The sequence below is a fragment of the Planococcus citri genome, chromosome 3, assembly GCF_950023065.1.
Source record: "Planococcus citri chromosome 3, ihPlaCitr1.1, whole genome shotgun sequence".
NCBI classification, from domain to species: Eukaryota; Metazoa; Arthropoda; class Insecta; order Hemiptera; family Pseudococcidae; genus Planococcus; species Planococcus citri.
This window is the reverse complement of record NC_088679.1, coordinates 39,576,646-39,585,995: the sequence shown is the minus strand read 5'-3', so window position 1 is coordinate 39,585,995 and position 9,350 is coordinate 39,576,646.

Below are 9,350 nucleotides of genomic sequence, written 5' to 3'. Positions count from 1 at the left end.
TCTGCGACCGCATTTCACTACTAGCCTCGATGATCGTCAAACCCTATTATAACTTTTACAACGATATTAATTCCGCAGGCTTAATTTTATTTCGTTTCGTAGATTTTTTCTTGAACAATTCAAATTTTAAGGCGTCGGGAAAGTTCTACACTGAAAAGTACATATACCAGTCAAATGCACCTCTAAAAGGCTTCAACAGGGTAGATTTTCCAACAATTTCAAAGTCAGTTGAGAAACTGGGTAAAGGAAAAGCAACCGTTGAATTCCTCGTTGCACCAGGAATATTTGAAAAATTGCAACACTTGAAAAAAGGAAAGCCTTAAAACAAATCATAGTCAAATGACTTCAGCAAGACAGGAAAAATTTCAATTGGGTCAATATCTAACCCATTCCTTCCATCTGAGAGCTCAAATTCTGAGCAATTTTTTTAAATGTTCAAGTTTAAGAAATTGAATTTTGATTTTTTTTGTTGGTTCAGAACTTCAGATGATCATTTTTATGTCTATTATCACGTAATAATTTATATTACGCAGTTGTTAAGTTTTAATGATTTATAGGGACCATCCTGAGGAGATAGACACAGAATTATCATATTTTGAATGAAAGAAACATTATTTTGAGAAATTCTGAACTTACAAAAATGAACTTTGACAGGGTGTCCACTCATTTCTGGAAATGATTTTCCCTGACTTTTCCAGATTTTCCAGAACAGTTTTTCCATTTTTCCAGACCATTTTTCTCAATTTTCTATGCTCACCCCATACCTACTTTAATTTTAAAAAATAAATTATGGGGGGGGGGTAATTTTTTTACAAGCTTCTCTTCGAACTGGATACTTCTTCGGATATAAAAAACAGCTTAACTTTGATTATTAACTTTTCTAATTAAAAACAAATAAAACATGCATCAAGTTTGGCCAATTGATAAAATACACATGTATTCATATAACTAATGAAAATTTTTCTTTTCTTTTTTTAATTTTTGAAGGCCTCAAAATGTGAAATTTGCTCATTTCAAAATGGAGAGACAAATTGGCCCGAGCGAGGCGAGGGCGAGAACTTTCGAAAATTTTCATTTCAAGATGCCTGAAAACGAGTTTTTTTTTTAATGCGAAGAGTGTTTATTTTTTGGTTTTTTAAATTTTAATATTGGAATGGATGTTTTTTTGAAGGAAGTTTACTCTTGAAAAAGAAAAGAGAACAGGCTCGAGCGAAGCGAGGGCGGAAGCTTCTGAGAATTTGAGTTTCGAGAGGCATAAAAACGAGGTTTTTTCATGTGACGACGAGTAGCTATTTTTTGGCTTTTAAAATTTTAGAATATTTGAATTATGTTTTTTTTTTTTTTGAAGGAAGTTGATTTTGAAAAAGAAAACAGAACAGGCCCAAACGAGGGCGAAAGCTCTTGTAAATTTGTATGTATTTCGAGATGCTTAAGAACGATGTTTTTTTCGTGAGGAGTTCATTTTTTGGCCTATAAACTCGATTTTTATAATCTAGAAATTTTCATGTTGCCTTTGAAAAAAAAAGAAGCCCGAGCGAAGCGAGGGCAACAGCATTTGAAAATTTGCGTTCTCATTTTGCGTGAAAATTACGAAATTCCCTGACTTTTCCAGGTTTTCCAGACCTGTGGACACCCTGTTTGAGCTTTCTAATAATTTAAATGCAACGAAAAAATATACGTTCCTTTTAAGAAAAATTTGCAAATTTTATCAACTTTGGTTTGCCATCAGGGAGGTTAAAAAATGACCTAAAAATTTGAATTTTTTCTATGTCTTATCGAGGTAATTTCGCCAAAACTTTTTGCAGATTTAGATGATAATAGAGCTAGTAAATTAAAAAAAAGTACTGAACTGTCTGAAATATCAATGCATTCGAATCTAAACTGCTTGAAAATATTGATACGTGATCTTTCCCAAATAAATCAGCGTTATTTTTTCAACAGCAAGGGCAACCGATGTCTGGCGAATTTACACATTTCGAACAGAATGCGATGTAAGCACGAGTATAATTTTGATCGTTGATGTATACTTCCAGTTACTCCCTCGTTCAACAGCTTTATGGTTAAAATACCTTAGATGGCTGGAAAAAGCTCAGTAAGCGTCTAATTGCTGAAGGTCGTTAGATATTTTTTCAAGGGTATACATTTTTCCGCGATATGACGCTCGGTAAAGGATATTGAAGCTATTTATCTTTTGGTAAAAGTCAACGTTGAATGCGAATTTATATTAACGAATCAATTACGACGATGATAGTATCATTGTTTGGTATAGCAGCTCGTCGTCAACTCGTGGTCGGGGATTTTATCGGAGCATTTTCGCATGAACGAGCAAACCCCTCGCCGAGAGGAGCCTAAACCAAAGCGGTTTCGTTGTTCTTTCAATAGAGGAAACAGCCGTCAGCGTTATCAACCGTTCAATGAGATGAGCTGAAATTGATGACTTTTTGTATATTGTTCCACGGTCGTATCATTAGTTCTCATATTTCATCTGTAATTATTACCATCAACGTTTGTTATAGCGCTTTAATGCTACATTTCGCGACTTTTACGCAACGTAAAATTATATTCGTATATGAACACAAATACCAGACTTCAATGTCTTTTATAACTCAATCAAAATTTTCCCAACTGGGGAAAAAATCATCCCTCTACATTTAGTATACGTAACTCTCCTCTCACCACAATTCTGGAACCACTTTTTTTTTTGCAAAATAACCTATTATAACTCCCGGTGTCCCGGTGTATTTGAAAATTTCTCATTAAATGAACACGATAGCGTTTTATTATTCGCTACAATATTGTTATGCACACGCGTATCATACACTTAAACCATGTAGCTAGTAATTTAGTTTAATACTAAACAAAAATAGCATTCGGCTCGGTGTGTAAAATTGAAAGTCATAAATAAAAAAATCTTTACCACTTCTACCATTCCAATAACGCGCCCGCAATAATCGTCCCAACCCTCGATATTATTCTAGCACTTTGTTATTATTAAAAGCTTTTGAAAATGACGTGTGTCGCGAACTAGGTACCACCATACCTTCGCCGATATCGTTATAAATGTATGTATCTATCGGATTTAATTAATTGCCGATATTGGAACCCCACAGTGTTAACCATTCGTTAATTGCGTTTACAGGTTGAAGTGTTGCGGATATTTGTGTTAAACAGGAAGCAATACTGCGGCTACTTCATTATTAATAAACCTTTCTGAAACTTTTCGTTACATTCGGGGTGAATTCCCAGTATCTAAATGTACTGATGATTGCGCAGTTATCCCTTTGCATTTTAATTTCGTCGAGTTGGTATTTTTTTTTCATCCAATGACACAATTATTCGCTGGTTTGAACGATGTGTACCTTTTTTTTTGTTTTTTTTTGATTTAATAATTCTGTATAGGTGATTAGATATCAAGTATTTAGTATTTATCCTATTGAGAGATTTTTACTATTTACGATTATCCACAATGATGGTAGATCACGATGAAATCATAAATACATATATTATTCGTAAAAAATCCATCGTTGCTGAGACATTTATTAATTCAGCAAGTAACCAACAACTAACAAATTACCTCATTCGAACAGAATAAATTAATATCAATTCGTTAGCGAGACCAAGACCAAGAACCGAGAACCATTACCCATTACCCATTACGAATAAATTACACGAGTAAACAAATGGAAACGAGAAATTTGACTTAGAATGTGGTCAAGAAATACCAAGTGTAAGCGAGTAATATATGTGAGGCAGTAGTAAGGGTGAGACGTTGTTATGCACGTAACCGTGAATCAGATTGTAGAATAAGGCCTTTTCTAAGGCCATTATCAACCGTGTAATGGACGCGTTAAAGCCCTAAATGGCTCAACAGAGGCGTGCATCGTTCGGCTATCTAAAGCCAAATGTAAACAAACAAGGCTATCCTGCTGACATTACCATTATATTTCTTTTTTTGGCTTTACATACATAGTATAACGCAGGTTAGGTACACGTTTAACTACATATATACGATGCGAATACCACCGACAACGATGGCTTGCACTTCATTAGAAATTCCAGAACACGAGGGTTCGCCTCAAGTTTCTTCAAGAAATAGATTTCTTCGCGGCGAAAAAGCAAGGGAGGTTTTGCGCCAGGAGCCGTCTTTAAAATATGATGCATTTTAGAGAATTGATTGAAAGGAGTTATTATTCGAGTTCTATAATTATACCGAATTCGTCATTCGATTCTCTACACAGTTTTTAATTTTTTTTTTTAAATTTAATCTCCGAGAAAACAATTATAAAGTCCATTTAAGCTAAACAGAATGCTGAAATTTGCTTGAGAAACAATTGCAATGAATAAATGGTACATCTTTGTGGTTATATCGGTTGACCAGAGTGTACGTCAAGAGCAGACATAAGAGGCTTCGGTCATTTCTAGAACGGTGCGGTTAAACGAAGACCCTTGCGTGCTCATTTTCTTCCCTTAATATTTATCACCGCAGTCTGTTCTAAGTCGTTGCACAAAGTACAGCCGTTAAAATTGCTGGTTAATAGATTAATATATTTTTACCCTGTGTCGAAGAGTTCTTTTCAAAATTACGACTACACAAAGCATGCGGAAAAACAGCCGAGAAAATATTTTTCCGTTTCCCTCTCTCAACTGCCAACTCATATTTAAAAAAATGTTTTCGTTGTTTGTTCACCATGCTTTGGGAATGAATAATAATTAAAGGGATGAAAAAAATTCGAATATTCGAGGTAACACATGAAACAAATAGTAGTAATCTGAAATAGTTGACGAACTGTCAACCTATTATAGCAGTAGGTAATGCTTTACGAGACAACAAAGCTGGAATTTCTCTTATGTCTCAAATCATTTACAAAGGTATGTTAACACAGTTGCAATGTAAACCACCATTACTAGTATGCCGAAGCTATTTGGAATTTCAGCTGTGGTTTCAACAGATGTTATTCGGTTTAGGCATAGTGATAATCATATCTAATACGTGAATTACATACATGCGGGGTGTCCGAGTTTGGCTTGACAAATCAGTGAGGGATGATAGAAGTAGTATGAGGAGAGCGAAGTAGACAGGTAAAAATTTTAAATCGTCAATATTCGAGACACGTTTTGCCGCATCACCGCTTTGTGAGGCATACTATTCAAAATTAAGGGACTATAGAGGCATCTCTTCTGGTGATTTCCTCATGGGCAGAATAACAATATAACGTTGCTATTTGATTTGAGAAATTTATGTTGAGTCCGAGCTTGGTGATGATCAAGACAATGGCTCACTAAATCATAATAATTATATACCTACTCGTAAGAAAACCTCTCACTTCAAGTAGCTTGAGTTCTATGTACTTATGTATTGTAATTGGAGTGTAGAAAAAACCAATACCTACGTACTTTCAATACCTAAGTCAAATTTTATGTAAGTAAAGTTTGTGTTAAGATGTTGAAACAATAACTTGAGGAAAACTTTTAAAAAAAAATTTTTCTGTAGCATTTTACAACTAAGTATGTTCTTTCTTCATAAGTATTTTTTTTTTCATTAAAAAAAACTTGAAATTCTTCACAAGAAATGTTCTTTTTAAGTTTTTAAAAATATTTTGAATACTTAATTTATCTTTTCAATAATTTAATTTTTCACTTTTACTTATGTATAAATTAATTTTTTATGAATTGTTTAATGCCTTATCTTGAAAATATCCTCTTTTAATGGATCTTCACAGCATAGAGTTCACCACCATGATCTTAACTGAAAGCAAAGCTAGGTGACTTTCAGCAAAAAGACTAAAATTTGTGAAAAACAAATTTTCTACCATAATAGGTCTGGGGAATTGTCACCCAGCATGGTCAAGCCCCTTCACTCAATAGTGGTGACAAAAGCCTATGAAGCACTTACATTATTTTGTAAGACCAAGGTCTCCATTGAATCAGGGAGTGCAGATCATGTTGAACTGAAAAAATTCTAGCAATATTTATTTATTATTTATTTATGACCCTACTTTTTAGCTAGCTAGCTACACTGTTTTTTTTTGTAGGACAGGTGGTTCTAAAGTTATTGTCAGTGACAATTTGGAACCACACTTTTCATTTAACACGATCCAAAAAGGTTTGAAAGAATTTACAATCATCAAAAATTCTCACAAAGCATTGTTTACACTCAAAAAAATTAAACATATTCTTAATCAATTAATGTTCAAGTTTCTTCAAGGAATAATGAAGTTTCAAAAAACAGTATGTCCAACACAACTGCAATGATGGCTGCCTTCCCCACCTTACAAAAAAACCCTGAGATTTGGTTTCAAAGGCTAGAAGCTTCATATTTTTCTATCAATGAAATAAATTGTGGATGACCAAACCAAGTATACCTGGCTGCAAATAAAATTAGATTCAACTGCAAAGGCCGAAGTTCCTGGTTTTTCTTGGATTCACCCACAGATCAATGGTATGATGAACTAAAAATCCATCTTATAAAAAATTTTACAGACTTGAAAGAAAGAAATGCTGGAAAATCACTGCAGGACATATCTTTCCTAGCTCCTTAAGCAAATGAAGAAACCTGCTGATGGCTCAATCAAGGATAATTTCCTCAAATAAAATTTATGGAAATAATGCCTGAAAATATTAGTTTTGTTTCAACTGCTTGTGTCAACCTGCCCGCCATTTCAAAGTCAACAATATTGTCATCCTCAGTAAAGAGGAAACCTCACTGTTACAGTGGCCCTTAGGCCAAATTATTTGTACCTACCCTGATTGCAAGGGAGCAGTGCGCTTCATCAACGTCATCTGCCACAATGGCACAACATTGAAGCGTCCTGTAGATGAAGAATTTATGACACTGGATGCCACCAGCACCAATGGCAACAGGATGTCAACACTTGGATAATTTATTAGAACTTGCAGATCAAATGAATGAAAAATCTAACACTCCATCTATCAACTTGATCAATTCAACCCCTCCAACTACATAACTCAACTGACCAAGTACTAGAAGCTTTGATGCAGCAGATTGCCCAATTAACTACTGCAGTAACTTATTTTGAAATAAGAATTTAGTTGTAGAAGATCTATCTCCCCACATGATAGAACTTGTCAAAAATTGCTCAAATTTACACCCTATGGTGACAACAATTGAAAAAGATTCTTTTTCAATTAATTAACTTTTCTTATGTTTTTATTTAAAAAATACCTCATATCTAGTATTTCATCACTAACATCAATATTTTAATTCAGTTTTAATCCCATAAAACTTAATTTTTCTCATTTTTAAAAAATATTTTATATACTTAGCATTTTTTTAAATCTCAAACTATAACTACATGGTGAACGCCATGTTGTAATGTAAAGTAAACCTGGAATTATAAAATTTAAATAAAATAAAGTAATAAAGATAAACTCATGAACTTCTGTTGATTCATTTTATTTCTTGTTGAAAATCTACTCAGCAAAGCAAACATGATGAGATTAAGGAATGGTGGAGGTGATAAGTCGCCCCTAGAGAAACAGAAAATCCTGTCATAATTACACTAGACATTCAAAAACTAATTAATAACCAAGTATGTACAACAGCAACTATTGCACCTTTGAAATGTAATTTATCAAATTTATCTATAGAACAACAGGCCTTTATAGATGCCAATAAGGCCTATGCACCTTTTAAAATGTAATTCATCGAATTTATCTATAGAACAACAGGCCTTTATAGATACTGATAAGGCCTATGTAACACCTCCTTTCACCATATGTCAGATACAAGAACCAAGAACATGAGAAGTTACAGGGCCATCGTAATTTTCATACATGGTGAAGTATGGTTGAATTGGATCTAAAAGCTCTCAACTTGCTGCCATTTATTGCCTCAAAATGCAGTGAAGAACTAAGAAGTATTCGTTTCACCTACTAGGCGTGTCGTACTTGATGCACAGGTGCTTCAGTACATCAAAGCATCCGTTGCTAAAGCTGTTCAAGGTCAGCTGAATGAGGTACATACCGCATATGACACCTACAAGGCATTATATAAGATGTTCAACACCAATAAGATTCAGCAGTATGTCAAATTGTATAATACCTTTGTGCGCTTATGGTTCAGGCCCAACTTTGATCCATCCCGGTTCATTGCTGATTTTGATCAATTAATTCTGGAGTATGAATCTATGATTAGCATAAGATTCCCAGAACTCTATGTATCAACAATGTTTTTGCAGAAAATTGTGTAAGATCGATGTCCAGCATCTGTGATAATTATTGTCTGGCTCCGAAGAAATTCTGTCAAAGTGATTCGTGTTGATTTGTCTCATATCATCGAGAGGTTTCCTGGTATTGTGACGGCGTACTGTACTCGAAGGTTCACGAAAGAATTGTGCTACCAAGATCTGTGCTCTCAAAGGTTCCCAAACATTCGCTGTCACCGTCGTCTGCTGCTGTTTGCAGGTGGGCTTACCTCACTGTATTCCATGTTTCATTCAACAATTGTCTCAATGCCAGATGAAACTGAAACTCTTGAGTATATAAAGGAGTGTTTTACTCCGTTAGCTCTTTCAAATAGGAAACCAAATCAAAATCAGAACCAAAATGTAACACATTCTACAACAAATAAATCAATAAACTCGAAATGAGCGATAAAACATCCGCATTCTTCAGGAGGAGCTGAAACTGAACACCCGAAAGTGAAAAGTATGAAAACAAAGTATATAGCAGAACAGATAGAGAGTTAAAAAAGATTTCGAGCACAGAAAAAGCTACAATAAGATGTGGCAAATGCAGCGACTACTTTCACAAAGAAACCAAATGTAAAAATGCAGGCTGCAGGTGTTACAACTGTGATGTACATGGTCACAAAGCGAAAAACTGTATAGAGAAAAAGAGGGGTGTCAGTAGGTGCTGCTCCCTCTGGTGCCCACCTAAATACACTTCACACTTCTCATTTTGTACCAGGCAACCCAAATCTCATCAGCATCACACCATTCAGTGCTAAGGAATGAACTATATGAGTATTTGACTCGTATACTTTGCTACTTATTCTCTACTAAGAATCTGAGATTGAGGTATTTACCCAATAAAAGTTTTGTTCCGTTAGAGGCTTTCTGTGATGCAACTTGGGCATCAGAAAATGATTGAAAATCAACTTCAGGCTACATTGTCAAAGTCTATGGTAATGTTGTCCATTATAAAACAAGGAAACAATCAATTGTTGCTCTACCTTCCTGTGAATCGAAATATATTGCTTTATCAGAGTGTGTAAGAGATGTTTTGGGTATGAGGAATTTGTTGAAAGAAGTTGGAATTGAAGTTGGTCAAGTTAGTGTTTGTGTAATTTTTTATGACAGCCAATCAGCAATGAAAATTGCTACTTCCGA